This window comes from Akebia trifoliata, chromosome 11 (assembly GCF_017979445.1).
Source record: "Akebia trifoliata isolate Shusen 1 chromosome 11, ASM1797944v1, whole genome shotgun sequence".
Classification (NCBI taxonomy): domain Eukaryota; kingdom Viridiplantae; phylum Streptophyta; class Magnoliopsida; order Ranunculales; family Lardizabalaceae; genus Akebia; species Akebia trifoliata.
Genome location: NC_141385.1, coordinates 34,927,234 through 34,943,834, shown reverse-complemented (window position 1 = coordinate 34,943,834; position 16,601 = coordinate 34,927,234).

Here is a 16,601-nt window from a genome sequence, read left to right as displayed (position 1 = left end):
TAATAAATCTATGATAGAAACCTGCATGGCCTAGGAATGACCCAATTTTGTTGACAGTCTTAGGAGGTGGTAACTTTTTCATTAAATCTACATTCCTTTTATCTACTTCAATCATGTTTGTAAATACAATGTGTCCTAGCACAATTTCGGATGTTACCATAAAATGACATTTTCCTAATTAAGTATTAGAGATAAAAGTCAAGTGATGAAGACATTCCTCAAAACTTGAAACGAATACTAAAAAAATTACCTATGAACACTTTCAAACATCTTTCTATCATATTTGAAATTGTATTTATCATACACCGCTGAAAAGTAACTAGTGCATGTACAACCCAAAGGACATGCGGTGATACGTAAAAGTTTCGAAGAAATAAGTAAAAGTTATTTTTTCCTGATCGATAGGAGCAATGGGTATTTGGTTATATGCGGAGTAACCATCCAATAATCAATAGTGATAATGTCCTACTAGATGCTCTAACATTGATCAATGAAAGATAGTGAAAAGTGATATTTAGGAGTCATTGAGTTGAGTTCCCTATAATCGATACACACTCTCCATCCGGTTTAGACTCGAGTAGGAATTAATTCATTATCTTGGTTTACTACCACAGTGATACTAGACTTCATAGGAAGAACCTGAATGGGACTTACCCAATAACTGTCGAAAATAAGGTAGATGATATCCGTATCTAATAGTTTCATTACATCATTCTAGACTACATACTTCATGACAGGATTTAGCTATCTCTGAGGTTCTAAGGAATACTTAGCCAAATCATTTATGCGAATGTGTTGCATTAACATAGAAGGACTAATTCCCTTAATGTTAGTTATGGTCCAACCAATACCTTCTTGATGTTATCCCAAAACTTTTAACAAGTTATCTTCCTAGACTACACTGAGGTGAGAGGAAATTATCACAGGAAAAGTTTGATATTTTTTCAAGAAATGTGTATCTCAAAGTCTTTGGAAGAACTTTAAGTTCTAATGTGGGAGGCTCAATTTGGGAAGAAACGAGAGTGGAAGTACGAACAGGAAGATTTTTAATTTTTGCATGCCAATGCATAGAGTCTATGTAAGGAACAGATTCAAGCAAAACATTGTCTTACTTTGCTTATGGACTCTTCTATGTCAAAATCTTGACCAACATTGGTTAAACATCTTTCTAGGAGATCAGAATACCCTAAATCTTGACACTTTTGATTGACTAGCATATCTAACATGTTTACTTCCTTTACATCATCATTTATATAAATTCCTTGAAAATTGTGGAAGACGTTCAATTTGAATATTATTTTATTTTCTAATTTGACTCTACAACGAATGATTGTGTTAGAAGTTGCTAAAAATGGACATCCTAAGATTATAAGAACATAACTATGTGAATTGATCACTGGTTTTGTGTCTAAGACAACAAAGTAAACTAGAAAATAGAAATTCTTGACTTTCACTATCACATCTTCAATTATACCTTTGGGAATCTTGATAGACCTATCGAGTAAGCGTAAAGTGATATCGATAGGTTTCAAAACTGCTAAACTTAGTTGTTTATAAACCAAGTAAGGTAAAAGATTCACACTTGCCCCTAAGTCTAAGAGGCATTTTTCAACCACTTAAGCCCCAATGTGAATGAAAATTATCGGATATTAAGGATCTTTAAATTTTGGTACAACCGTTTGTTGGATGAGAGACGAAGCTTAGGTTGTCATGATGGCTTCTCGAGAAAATGGTGTTTTCCTCTTAGTTGTGATCAAATCTTTTAGGAATTTTGCATAAGAAGGTATTTACTTAATAGCATCTAAGAATGAAATATTGATGTGCACATTTTGAAAAACTTCGAGAACACCCTTGAATTATTTACTCTTCTTATTATCTCTTAGGTGATGGAAAATGAAGCTTTAGGAATTAGTGGAATAATGAAATTTTTTTTCAAATCTTTCTTTTTCTCTTTAGGAGATTCTATGATTTCTTCTATTTGAACTTTGTCCTTTTCTAAAACATCATTTTCCTCTTCAATAGGCTGGACCTTATTGTCCACCTTCTTTCCTGACCTTAAGGTATAGATAGTTTGGATGGAGTCTTATTGATCTCCTAAATGGCTTCTTATCTCGTATTCACCCTTCAGTCTGTTGGAATCGTAGGTTCACCTTTAGGATTAAGAATAGTTTGACTGGAGAATTTTCCTTTCTCTCCCCCTCCAAAGAAAATAGCTAACTGACCCAACTAAACTTCTATCTTAGCTATGGAATGACCAATGACATGATTAATCTGAGTTTGATTTTGATTGGTCTGTTGTTGAGTTTGGATGAGTTGTTGTTGCTGCTTCATCAACTCTGTCATCATAGATTCTAAAGATGACTGTTGTTAGTCAGGTGAATTGAAATTGGGCAAGGAATCTGAAATTGTGCCTCTACACTCAATAGATTACCACGATTGATACAGGACTTATAAAACAATGGTTTGGTTTATGGAAGGACCAACTTGTTTAGGATAACTTTTATTATAGCCTGGTAGACCACTAGATTGAATAGGTTCATTTTGTTAGTATAAAATATTCAAATAAATCCTATTATTTGGATGATACGTTTGACTGTAAGAATTCTAAATGGACTTTCAAAAAAAACTATAGTCATTAACAAGATTGGCCTATTCGGCCTTAATATATGGAAAATTAGGACAACATTCAACCAAATAGTCGTTGTTGTCACACAATGCACATAAAGAAATTTGTTTGATTGAAACTTGTGAAATTGAACGAGAGTCATACTGAGGAGTAGATGTTGAGATGCTGAAAGTATCTAGTTTATTTGTAAAACTATCCATACCACTAATTCCAGGGTCTACCTACATCTCGTACCTTCCTAACTTCTTAATGGGATCTTCTCTATCAAACTTTCCATTATTAGTACTCCAATTTTGAGAACTCTCAATTGACTTAACTACAAAATCATACGCTTGATTAAGAGTTTGATTCATGAATTGACCTTTATGCATAGACTCAACTAAAGTACATTGATTCATTGTTAATCTTCGATAGAAGTATTGCACCAACTGTGCTTTGTCAATGTCATGGTATGGGTATTTGACTAACAAATCATTAAATCTTTTTTAAGTTTGGAAAAATTCTTCATTGGGACGCCTTCTCAAATTTCTAATTACGTAATTCATTTTCTTATTTTTGACCATTGGGTAAAATTTGACCATGAATTTTTTGAATAGAACATCCCATTAATTTATGAAATTGGGAGCTAGGGAATTCAACCACGCAGCTGCGTGATCCTCTAAGAATAATGAAAATTACATGAGCTTAATACTCTCCTTATCTAAATTTTGGTTTCTAAAGATTTGACATATGGTCAAGAATCGATTAAGGTGGGTGTATGACTGTTCACGTTCTAAATCGTGAAACTTAGAAAACATGTTTATGGTGGCTACCCTAATTTCAAATTGAGTTGCTTTATTTAATAGTAACACATAGGTAGGGTAGTAGAAGAATGAGCGAAGAGCTCACTGAGAGTTCGCTCTCGATTACCCATCATGTTTAGTGAGGGTCTCTCATGAATTTTACTAATGGTACGTTCGATCTCAAGGTCAAATGTTTTAATGTATTACTCTTAGATCATCTACCAAGCATGCAATTCACGAAGTATTTCAAAAAATCACAAAAGAAAATATTGGACCTAGATAGGTTGCCTAACTCTAAATAGCTCCTAACTGGTTAGAAATGACATAAACTAGGCTTCCAATTCAGTTTTATGAAATTAAATTCAAATCATTCAGATCTCCAGATCGGAGGTGATGCAAAATTCATAAGTAAGGGCACTCTTAAATCACATTCATTTCTCGAATAAACTGAATCTATCCCCTTAAAAGGACAAGATCTTATTAGATGCCAAATATGATCAAGAAGTGCAATAAGTACAACTTGAAATGGATTTCTCCCATTAAGCTCCTAGGCTCTATAGTCAAGTCTAATTAATTTTAATTAGTTTCATTGGATGGCTAGTGAGTTGATTCTTCTAAATTGAAACAAGGAATTGGTGATGATGTCCAATCCTTATCTTATGGTACCATCCATAAAAGAGGGTTGTTCTTTACTAAACTTTATTAACTAATCAAAGTGTGTGAAAAGTGAAAAATAACAAATAAAGACAAGTAGTAACCTACTAGCAATGAGAGTCATGGGTGTTTCAAATTTACCTCCCGTACTAGATGGCGTGAAGACATGTTGAGTTGACTTAGACCACCAACTCCAATTTTGGTGTGCGAATCTAAGAAGCCGTGACAGAATCATCCAATCGTCGTCCTTCCCTAATTTATTATAATCCAAGTTTTCTTGGATAATTAATGAACTAATTAAAATCTTACAACATTCTTAATACAAACAGATCTAAAATAAAAAAGAAACCTAACTAAAATATATAAAAATAAATAAAAACTTAGTAAAATAGAATGAATCATGGATCTAATGGATTAAACTTAATCTTTTTGTCCAATAATTATCAAACCTACAATAGAAACAGAGTGTTAAAAACTAAAAAAAATAGAAACTGAACCTACTACTACAATCCTGAAGCAAAAATAAGCGTTGTGTTAAAATTTGAAGACTCAACTCTCCAGACTCAATGTTGTTCAGTGCGTCACATTGAAATCTTGAGATTTATGTCTGAAATTTTCACATAGATCTTGGATTTTCTCATTGGTTGTCATGAACACAGGTTTTTTTTATTTTGTGAAAATTTTTTTGATCGACAGAAAATAGAAACAAAATGAAAAAAATAAAAAATAAAAATAATAATAAAAATTAACTTCAACCATCTTAAAACAACTACACCTTTTTCAGACAGGGGTGCTAAAATTTTGATGTCATCGTTGTCATCTCATCAGAAATTAATATTTATATTTTCCTTAGCTTGTGGGCAAGTGAGGGATCGAATTCAAGAGAAAATAGGGATGTTACCAAGTCAGCAAGAAATGAAGTTAATCTAAGTTATAATTCAAACTTGTTTTTGTATTTTTATGAAATAAAATGGAAAGTAAACTGTTGCTGGAAATTAAAATAATAGAAGAGAAAATTATACTAAGTAAACAAAAGAGATAAAACCATTAGTGATTAAAGTAACCTAGGATTAGCACATAAAACTGTATTTGAGTTTATCATTTTTTTCACTCAACCACAAAGGCTTGGTGTGAGCTCCTTGAGTTGGAAGATAAGGCATGAAGTTTTTGGAGAAAACACTATAATTAAAACTCCTTTACTTACTAATGTGTGAAGTCCCTACCAGAAAATATCAAGTTTAAACACGTTCTATCTTGATCTTATCTAAGCATAAAACATCTAAATTAAGTATATAAGGTGTAGAGATTCAATTAGAGCTTTGATTTATTAGAGTTAAATAATACATTGAAGTGAATCGTATAAATCTTATAAAGAACATGGAAGAATAAAGAAATAATATAGTATTAAAACTTGCTCATAAGTTTCTTTTTCTCACTAAGGGAGGAAGTCTAGCCTATGGTCATGGCAAAGATACAAGAAGAGGTAAAATGAATAATACTTGTATTCATGTTAACTAAGATACATTATCTCCTTGAGAAATTATAGAAGTTACTGAAATAAAACCTAACTACAAAATAAAAATTACAGAGAAAATACCAAGGGCGTTGGGAGGAGAAGAAGAGAATGGAAAAAAGCCTAAGGAGTCTTTCGTAATTTGGAAAATGATCTATTTATAGACTTTGAGGTGTTCTTAAATGATTCAAATACAGTCGCCATCACTTTTGCATATAATCTCATGTGCGAAGCAAAATTGAACAATTATAGGGCCATCCAACGAAGTGGACTGCACCACATTGAGGGTTGACTGTGTCCCATTGATCTAAAGACCTCCAGATCTTAGTTTTTGATTGATTTCTTGATCTGACTTCTTGATTGTAGTTCACTCTTACTTAAGTGATGTGGTATTCATATGGATGAATTGATCATTAACCTATACAATGAACACACGCGATCAATTTTTTTATATTTATAATTATTTTGTACAATTAAGCCTAATTAAAATAATGATAAAAATCGAGATAAATGCCTAGGAAAATATAGATAAATCAATGTTTTGATATATTGATTAACTATGTAGTGTTTATTCTACTAAAATTCTACTTACAACTTTAAAGGTCTAGAAGAGAATTTTCGAACGTATTTTTAGATGTCTTTGTGATTTCAATAAGCAACCTTAGAATACAACTCTTTTATTTTCAACCTTATGTGAATATACGGTACTTTGGGTGACTTCAGTATATGAACTTTCTTATTTCTAACCTTTAACTCACATAATTTTTGCATGTGCTTTAAAGCGACCTCAGTAAATAAACTACTTTAAAATACTCCTTATTTCTAACCTTTCGACTTATATAATTTATACGAGTGCCTTAGAGTGACCTTAATAAATAAACTACTTTAAGATACTCCTTACTTCTAGTCTTCAACTTACATAATTTATGTTAGTGCTTTAGAGCAACCTCGGTAAATAAACTACTTTAAAATACTCTTTGTTTTATATTTACATGGTGATTCTAGCCTTATTTTTATTGCTACTGCCTTTCAAGAACCAACTTTCTTAGGGTACTAATAGCATGATAGCTACCTTGGCGTGTTACTTTATGTAACTGCATATAACAACCTTAGCCTTACTTACTATCCTTTTTCATCAAATTCCTCAGAACATCGATTGCACAATAGGTACCTCAGCATATTACTTCAGCTAAGTACTTATAGTGACTTTAGCCTTACTTATTGTCCTTCTTCATCTAACTTCCTTAGAATACCAATTTCATGATAGCTACCTCGGTGTGTTATTTTGTTTGAGTGCGTATAGCAAGCTTAGCCTTACTACCATTCTTTATCCAATTTTCTCAAAGTACTGATTGCACGATAGCTACCTCAGTGTGTTATTTTGTTTGAATGCGTATGGTGACCTCAGCCTTACTTACTGTCCTTCTTTATCCAAATTCCTTAGAGCATCGATTACACGATAGCTACCTTGGTATGTTATTTTGTTTGAGTGCATACAATGACGTCTATTTTTAATCTTGAGTGTGTTTAATGACCTCAACCTTACTTGCCCCTTGAGTGCATAAAAAGACCTCACCCCTTCGTCCTAGGTGCTTATAACGGCCTCAACCTTACTTGCCCCTTGAGTGCATAAAGCAGCCTCATCTTACTTTATTTTACTTAAAAACACTACCCGAGTTCCAAAAATTGAACTCGGTACACTACTTCTTCTCCTTCTTCTTTATTCATTTTCTTTACATAATACATGTGTTTTGTTTTTACCTGAGTAGGTGGTCTTCAAAAATCAAAATCTTCTTTCACCTCTTCATATGTATGCCCATGCATGTTGCTCTTCGACTTCAGGTGTAACTAAAACTTGGTAAAGATGAAGGTCTTTCTCTTCGAGCTTTGTGAGGGAGTGGTTTTCCTTGTCTGATCTTCTTGAGGGAGTAATTGTCCTTGGCCATGCTCCTATGAATGGGTCATTTTTCTTGCTTGACCGAATCTTCTTCGATTTTCCAATGTGTCTGATTATTAAGCATTGTTCTTCAGCTTCTAATGTGACTAAGTTGTTATGTAGTTGAATATCTTTTCTTCGAGTCTTATGAGGGTGTAGTTTTGTCTTTTCCAAGCTTAATATTCTCCTTCTTACGTACCATTGTACTGTGGGTGTGGTTTTTTGAAGATGGGAATCCTATTGATCTCGGCTTTGTCGCTGTCTTTGATGTCTTGTCATAGTTGTTGTTATGTTAAGGCTTGGGGGTTCTATTTTTGGTTTTAGGGTTGGCTTCTTTACTGAATTATTTACGCATCCTTCTGTCATCTTAAGTTGGTCACCTTCTTCCCTTGATTTCTCGAACATAAGCACGTGGTGGTAGATTTAACAAGACTTCCCACGAAAGATGCCAAAAGTATGGAGAGGTTTTCTATGCCTTTCTAATCCTCGTGATGTGGTCTTTCACTAATGTTGAGCTTCGTCTTGATATTTCAGTCTCTTTCTCAAATAGACAAATTTCGATTGTCTTCTACTCCTTTGATGTCTTCTTAGTCGGTAGAGAGCATGGAGGTGGTCGACTTCAGTCTTTAATTATTTCAATTAATGGTTGCAATTTGACTTCCGTGATACGAAACTTCCCAACTTTAGGTTCTAGAACTACTCAAAAGCCTTTTGACCTTCTACACCTCGGATTATAGATTGTCATCTGCTTTAACTAATAACTCATGTCTTTTCTCCTAGGTTTGGCACTATGGCCGACCTCCCTAGTTGATGGCTTCAACTTTCATTCTTTGACCTCAGCTTTTCTCTCAAGTTATGTCTTGATTCACTTTCAACTTACTGTTGGATTTGGCAGGGCTTCTCATCTACTGGTAGGCTCGATTATCCTTATTTTTTTAGTAATGAGTCAGTCATTTCCAATAACAAAAGACTTGGCTTTGAACTATGTTCTTCTGCCTCTTTATTTGATTTTTTAGTCTCCTCTAGCTCTTTGCTGACTTGACATTCCCCTTTTGCTCCATGAGTCGATCCTCCTCCATAGTTGACAGTGGCTTGATTGGATCAATCTTCTATTGACCTCGACCTCCATCTTTTGTCTTTTTCTCCCTTGAGATGATGAATTGGGACTTTTTTGTCATTTTGTAATTTCCTAAAAGGTGGAAGGCAAGAAGCTACAAAGATAGAAACCACGTGTGGTAGCTGCCAACGTTCCTTCGATGATTTAGTTAATACTTAGATAATAGAAAATGGAGAAGAAGATGAATAGTCGAGTTGCATAGTGTTCTTTTCTCTTTCCAGCCCTCTGGCAGTCAACCCCTTTTATGCTTGATGATTTGGTTTTTGTAGACGAAATCTTGAGACAGGTATTACTACATGGCAGATCAAGGTGTTTTAAGTGAGCTATTTTATTTGGGGCGCACTTAAGTTCTTTGGGAGGCGAGTCCAACACCTTTTAGAGATTTAAACTTGATATATAAGTGTTTTAGGTTGGTAAATGTGAATAAAAATATCTTTTATGCATGGAGTCCCATTAGTCGAATTCAGATATTCCATGTACTTATCTTTGTGAAGGGACGTGCTCAGACTTACATGTTTACTCGGGGTTATTCCTACACTAGAGGTCTGATGAGTTAGAGGTCTTGTTTGAGTTTGATCTAGTGCATGTCATTTGATTTTGCTTGTATGTTTTGAAAAGAGCTTAAGAGTTCGTGTTCCATGTTTCTGGTAAAGTAGGTTGAGTACTTTCTTGTCATGACTGTGCCTAGATGTGTTGCACTTCTCAATTTTCCTAAATCTATTTTAATCGATTTCAAGGGTCTTAAGCCTAGACTTAGTTTTATTCAGTCTAATCAATTAGTACCATGCTTTATTTTCATGATTGGGATCTAAATTGCTTGTTTATATTTGTGGTGTATTTGATTTTCAGGTACAGAGCTTGGTGGGTCGTTTTTAAGGTTTGATTTTGATATGGGGCCTAATTATTTTTATATGACACGTGCTGCCATCATGTAGGGATACTAAAATGGCCTCCACAACCGATAATACTAACCATCTAAATTTATTTCCTAATCTCTCACACAACCTTTGCATTATAAAAACTTGTCGTTAATGGTGAGATACATCAAATATGTATGTAACATATAACATTGCATCATATATTATATTACCCTCCTTAAATGAGTTAGAGGTCTTTTAAAAAAAAGAACATGCAATTGCTTAAACATAGTATCAACACTTGATCTCGTGAAGTGAGTTATTGAATGGCTAAAAATGTTCAATCATCCTTGTTGGTAATCACCACATGGCTTTGAAATCCATTACTATCGCATTTTACTCTTTTTTGTGTTAGATTAGAGTTAGTGGCCTAGTAGATCAAGTATGGCATAATCTCCCTCAAGAGCATATAAAGTAGGAACTTGTAAGTTTTAGATAAAATGAAAGCAAAGATCACAAAACATAAATGTAGATATGTGAAGTTTAAGGGTTTATTCCTCATTAACTTGTGTTTAGGAGTCGCCATCATCCAAAGTGTTTAAAGTGTGAATAGACATCATAAAATAAGTTTTGAAAATCTATTTTTCAAGGAGTTGGTGACTCAAATATGGTCTAAACTAGAGGTTAGAGTAAGGAGGTTCGATTGTGAAATAAGGAAAGTGTTAAACACCTCATCTCACCCATCAAGTTGATGGTTACCAAGTATTAGCCAAAAGTGAAATCCTAAACTATTTTTTAAGGGTTTTTTTAGTTAGAAAATGAGAAATGCATGAATGCATGAGACAAACTAAAGTGAGTGGGTGCAAATGTGTCCATAAGGGACTATTTTTTATATACTTTGAGTTGTGAGTGTTAATCCATGAGAACTGTTTGACTCTTTGTGTTTTTAAAATAAAAATATGTGGTGTGTGCAAAGGTGTATGCATGCAAGGATTTCTTAAGGAACTTATTATGGACTTAGAAAAAGGGAGATTACCTCACATGGAGGAATTACTCTCTACCTCATTTGCTATTGAAAGTGATTACACCACATGCAATGTAAATAAGCTAAAAAGGAAATAAAAAGAATATTAAAAGTTAATATTTCTTAAGGAACTTATTAGGGACTTAGAAATGGGAGATTGTCTCACATGGAAGAATTATTCTCTTCTTGCTTAGCCATTGAAAGTAAACTACATTACTTGTTTGGAATTGAAATGAACTTGTAAGTAAGAATTGAAGACAATTGTGAGAAATTAGACATCCTTCTTATTGGAGTTAATGGTCTTGTAGTTAGTAAGGATCCTCCCACAAAGGAGACTAACTCTCAACCCAAACTGACCATATAGATTTAAATTACATGATAGCTAAATTTCAAAAGAAACTTAGCATAGAAGGTGATCTTATACTTGGTAAAGATCCTCCCAAAAAGGGAATTTACTCTCAATCCAAACTTGCATTTATAAAGAAAATAAAGTCTACACTACATTGCTTGAAAATGAAAATGAACTTTAAAGATAATGAGATTGGAGTGGGGGAAGTAGAAGCAGGATTAAGGGAATAAATAGTAAAAACATAAGTTTAAAATTTCTCACCAACGTTGGTCTTCTTATTTCTTTCATTCCATTTCTTCAAGTTGTTCTGATACAGATATGCACACTGTACACATTTTATTTCCTATTCTATTTTGATTTTGTTTCTATTTCTTTCCTCACTTCTAAGAATGTCAATTGTAGATAGCTATGTAATCTTTGATTCAAGGAGATTTAGTTGTAGATTCAGTTGTAATTTGGTATATAAATATACCACCATAATCAATAGAAAACAACACATTGGAAATCAATCCAATCTCTTCATGGTATCAGAGCATTGACGTTCCTGTCGACTGCTCATTCTCTAACAACACATTCTGGTAATCTCCGATTTGCTTCAGCAATCTTATAATAGGAGATAAGATGCTAGATTCTGGTTCTCATTCCGTCATGACCAATCAACGTGATACTCCATCCAACCCCTTGTATCTTCATCCCTCGGATCAACTCGGGATGATGCTAGTCTCGCAGCCTCTAACAGGAGACAACTACACGACATGGAGTCAAACGACGATCATGGCATTGAGTGTAAAAAACCAAAGTGGGTTTCATTGATGGATTGATCCCCAAACCAACTAGGTCATCGGACCCTGGCTTGCAACAATGGATTCACTGTAACAACATGGTTACTTCTTGGATGTACAACAGTCTCTCTAGAGACCTTGTCACAAGTGTGATTTATTCTGAATCAGCCCACGAGATGTAGAAAGACATGAAGGAACATTTTTCATAAAATAATGCTTCGCATATTTTCCAAATCGATTGTGAGATTCATGATCTTACACAGGACACCATGTCCATCGCTACATATTTCACAAAATTTAAGGGACTTTGGGATGAACTTAATGCACTCTCTCCCACACCTTCTTGTTCTTGTGGTGCCATTAAAGAAGTTCTTGAATACCAAAGGCGACAAAGACCCATGAAGTTTCTCATGGGACTACATGAATCATATTCCATGGCTCGAGGCCAAATTTTACTGATGGATCCACTCTCTTCAGTCAATAGAGTTTTCTCTTTAATGCTGAATGAAAAATGACAAAGAGATATAACCTCAGTCATCTCTATATCTAAAGCCACTGCACTAGCCTCCAAAGGTAACATCAAAATATGAGAGATAAGGAATCACAAAGACAGGGACAAGAAAAAAGGAAGTACTCGCGAACGACCCACATGTGAACACTATGGCAAAATTGATCACACAATGATCAAATGCTATCTTATTCATGGATATCCACCAGGACATCGTTTCCACAAAACTTTAATTGGTGCAAAGGCTAATCAAGTGGCATTCTCAGCCTTTAACAACCAACAGCATGGAAATGATCTCCCGTTCACACAAGAACAATGTCACCAACTCATAGCTCTCATTAGCAAGCTATCACACATTGCTAACCATGTAGGTAGCACCACCTCCACCTCTAATCTCTCAGGTATTTCCTTGAGACTTTTATCTATTGTTGATTCTGGACTATGGATTCTTGATAGTAGTGCAACAGATCATATGATCAAATCACCATCTCCACTCACTTCTATTCATTCCAATGGGTATAGTACTGTTAAACTTCTTGATGGTATTACTACCTCACGGCCAAAAAGGTTACAAGGTCTATGACATCGAGATTCATAAAATCTTTACCTCTCGTGATGTTGTCTTTCATGAACATCAATTTCTCTTTCTTGGAAATATCTCTTCTTCCATGCCCATTGATTTTATTGCATTACCTTCACCTATCTTTCAACCCATTATATCCTCAGGCTCCATGTTTACTGACTTCCCCAGTGAACTCGTGAAGACTTCCCCTACTGAATCAACTTCTTTGCCCTCTCATTCTATGCCTCAATCACCACCAGAGATTCCAACCTCACAAATTCCACCTTCGCCTACATCCTCAATTGAGACTTCATCAATTTCTTCACTGGATATTGTTTCCTCTCAGCCTCATCGTGTTATCAAGCAGCCCGACTACTTGCAAGACTACCATATTGGTCCAAGACTACCTTCTCGCTCAGTCCAATCTTCCACCTCAGCATTAGTCACACTGGTCAGTACAGCTCATTCTTTATCCAAGTTTATTTAATATCATTGTTGCACCTTTGTTCACAAAGCTTTTATAGCTTCTATTTTTGCTATTAGTTACTCACATGTTGTACACGATTCCAAATGGCGAGATGCTATGCAAGCTGAAATCCAGGCACTTGAAGCCAACAATACTTGGACATTTACCACTTTACCACCTGAATCAACCCCTATTGACTGCAAATCGGTGTACAAGATCAAACACAAAGCCGAGGGTACTATTGAGTATTACAAAGCTCAGTTAATTGCAAAAGAATACCACCAAAAATGGGTGCTCGATTACAAGGATACCTTCACACCAATGGCTAAATTGGTCATTGTTTGAGTCTTGCTTGCTCTTGTTGCAATTCAAAATTGGCATTTATATCAACTTGATGTCAACAATGCCTTCTTACATGGTGATCTCGATGAAGAGGTTTATATGCATCTTCCACTTGGGTTTGGTAATAAGGGGGAGACCCGCGTTTGTAAACTTAACAAGTCACTTTATGGATTGAAACAAGCATCTAGATATTTTTCTTGTTGCTGGCTATGTTCAATTTAAAACCGATTATTCCCTTTGCACTCACTCCAATGGTGCTTCTTTTACTGCCGTGCTCGTCTACGTTGATGATGTTATCCTTGTAGGTAACGATTTACGATCCATTGATGCCTTAAAATATTATCTTCATTCTCATTTTCACCTCAAGGATTTTTGACATCTTAAATATTTTCTTGAGATCGAGGTTGCTCGTTCTAAGAAGGGTATATTCATTTCTCAAAGAAAATATACCCTTGACATTCTACAAGACACTGACTTTTTGGGTACACATCCAACTACGTTTCCTATGGAACAAAACCTTAAGCTCAATACTACTAAGGGTGAACTTTTGGTGGATCCCTCTACCTATCACCGCTTAATTGGCCGACTTATTTATCTCACAGTTACTAAAACAAACATTATGTACACTATCCACATTTTAAGTCAGTTTATGGATAAACTGCGCAAACCACATCTAGACGCTACTCACTGTGTCTTATGATACTTGAAACAATCGCCAAGCCAAGGCATTTTCTTGTCCTCTTCGAGCTCCATCTAGCTACAAGCATTTTGTGATTCTGATTGAGCACGTTGTCCCACCACTCGACGATCTATGATTGGCTATTGCATTATGTTGGGAGATTCACTAGTTTCATGGAAATTAAAGAAGCAAACCACTGTATCGCGATCTTCGGCTAAAGTAGAATATAAGTCCATGCTCACCACTTGTTGAAAGATTTACATATACCTCACCCTCAACCGACACTACTATTCTATGAAAATCAAGTTGCCTTCCATATCGCCTCCAATCTAGTCTTTCATGAAAGGACTAAACACATTGAAATTGATTGCCACCTCATTCACGATAAGCTTCAAGCTAGCCTTATTCGCACCTTGCATATTTTTATCGATCAGCAACCTGCTGATATCTTCACCAAGGCTCTAGGCACATGGCAATTTCATCATTTAATTCGCAAGTTGTGTATTGTCGACATACATGCTCCAACTTGAGGGGAGTGATAAAGATATGCACACTGCGCACATTCTACTTCTATTTTGATTCTGTTGATACATATATGCACACTGTGCACATTCTATTTCCTATTTTATTTTGATTATGTTTCTATTTCTTTCCTAACATCTAGGAATGTCAATTGTAAATAGATATGTAATCCTTGATTCAAGGAGATTAAGTTGTAATTTGGTATATAAATATACCACCATAATCATTAGAAATAATACATTGGAAATCAATCCAATCTCTTCAAAGCTTGTAAAATGTATGAGAGAGCATTTAGACATAATTTTGGGGTTTTAGAGGATTTCAAGAAAAAAAATTGACAGAATTTAGGACTCAAAAACTTATCTATTTTTTAGGTTGGAAAAATCCTTTATTTGTAGGTCTTTGGGAGACTCTTAGGGATATAAAAGTCCAACTTCCATGAGTTCCTCTTAATTTCAACAAAACCTCATTAAATGACCTTGTTTATCTTCCATAAAAGTGTCATTGATTGTCTTTTGTATCTCTTCAAGTCTTATCAATGATGATGATCAAATGATAGAACTGCCAAAACTCATAAGGTTTTAGAGAATTCTAGGGGTGCAACTTGGTTCGGGTTGGTTCGAGTTAGAGCAAAATCAGAACCAAGCCAACCAGAACCGAACCGAATTATTTTAGAATCGAACCAACCCAGATTGATCTTAATTCGGTTTGGTTCGGTTCGATTCCATGAGATTTACGGTTTGATCATAAATCACAACTGTGAAGAGAGAGAGAGAGAGAGAGAGAGAGAGAGAGAGAGAGAGAGAGGGAGAGGGAGGAACCTGTCGCAGGTCGTAGCCGGAGATCACAGTCGTAGGTCGCAGCCACAGGTCACAGATCAGGCCGCAGTCTCAGAGAGAGAGAGAAGAGAGACATGAGCTAGTGGCACTAGCAGCCACTGACGGCGAATAGTAGAGACTAGAGAGAGAGCACGAAGACGAGAGAGAGAGAGAGATTTTATAAAAAAATTAAATATATATATATAGGGTCCCGTTCAATGGCTAACTTTTTGGCAAAATATTTTTCAAAACATGAGTTAGAAGTTTTGGAATGGGCTGATTTTTGGTGAGGATGATCTCTATGGTGAGGAGATTATAATCACCCAAAATCAGCCCATTGCAAAACTTCTAACCCCATCAAAGATAGCTTACAAAAAATGGACGGTCCATGATTTTTCAACTTGTAAACATGGGTTAGAAGTTTTGGAATGGGCTGATTTTTTGTGAGGATGATCTCCTCACCTTAGAGATCATCCTTACAAAAAATCAGCCCATTCCAAAACTTCTAACTCATGTTTTGAAAAATGTTTTGCCAAAAAGTTAGCCATTGAATGCTACCCATATATATATATATATATATATATATATAGGGTCCCTATCCGTGGCCAACAGTTTGGCAAACATTTTGGCAAACACTTTTTCAAAACATGGGTTAGAGGTCTTGGAATGGGCTGATTTTTGGTGAGGATGATCTCTACGGTGAGGAGATCATCCTCACCAAAAATCAGCTCATTCCAAAACTTCTAGCCCCATTTTACAAGTTGAAAAATCATGAACCGTCCATTTTTTGTAAACCATTTTTGATGAGGTTAGAAGTTTTGGAATGAGCTGATTTTTGGTGAGGATGATCTCCTCACCGTAGAGATCATCCTCACCAAAAATCAGCCCATTCCAAGACCTCTAACCCATGTTTTGAAAAATGTGTTTGCCAAAATGTTTGCCAAACTGTTGGCCATGGATCGCTACCCATATATATATATATATATATATATATATATATAGGGTCAGGTTCAAAGGACAACCATTTCTACACACATATAGACAACGTGTTTTGTCTTATATGG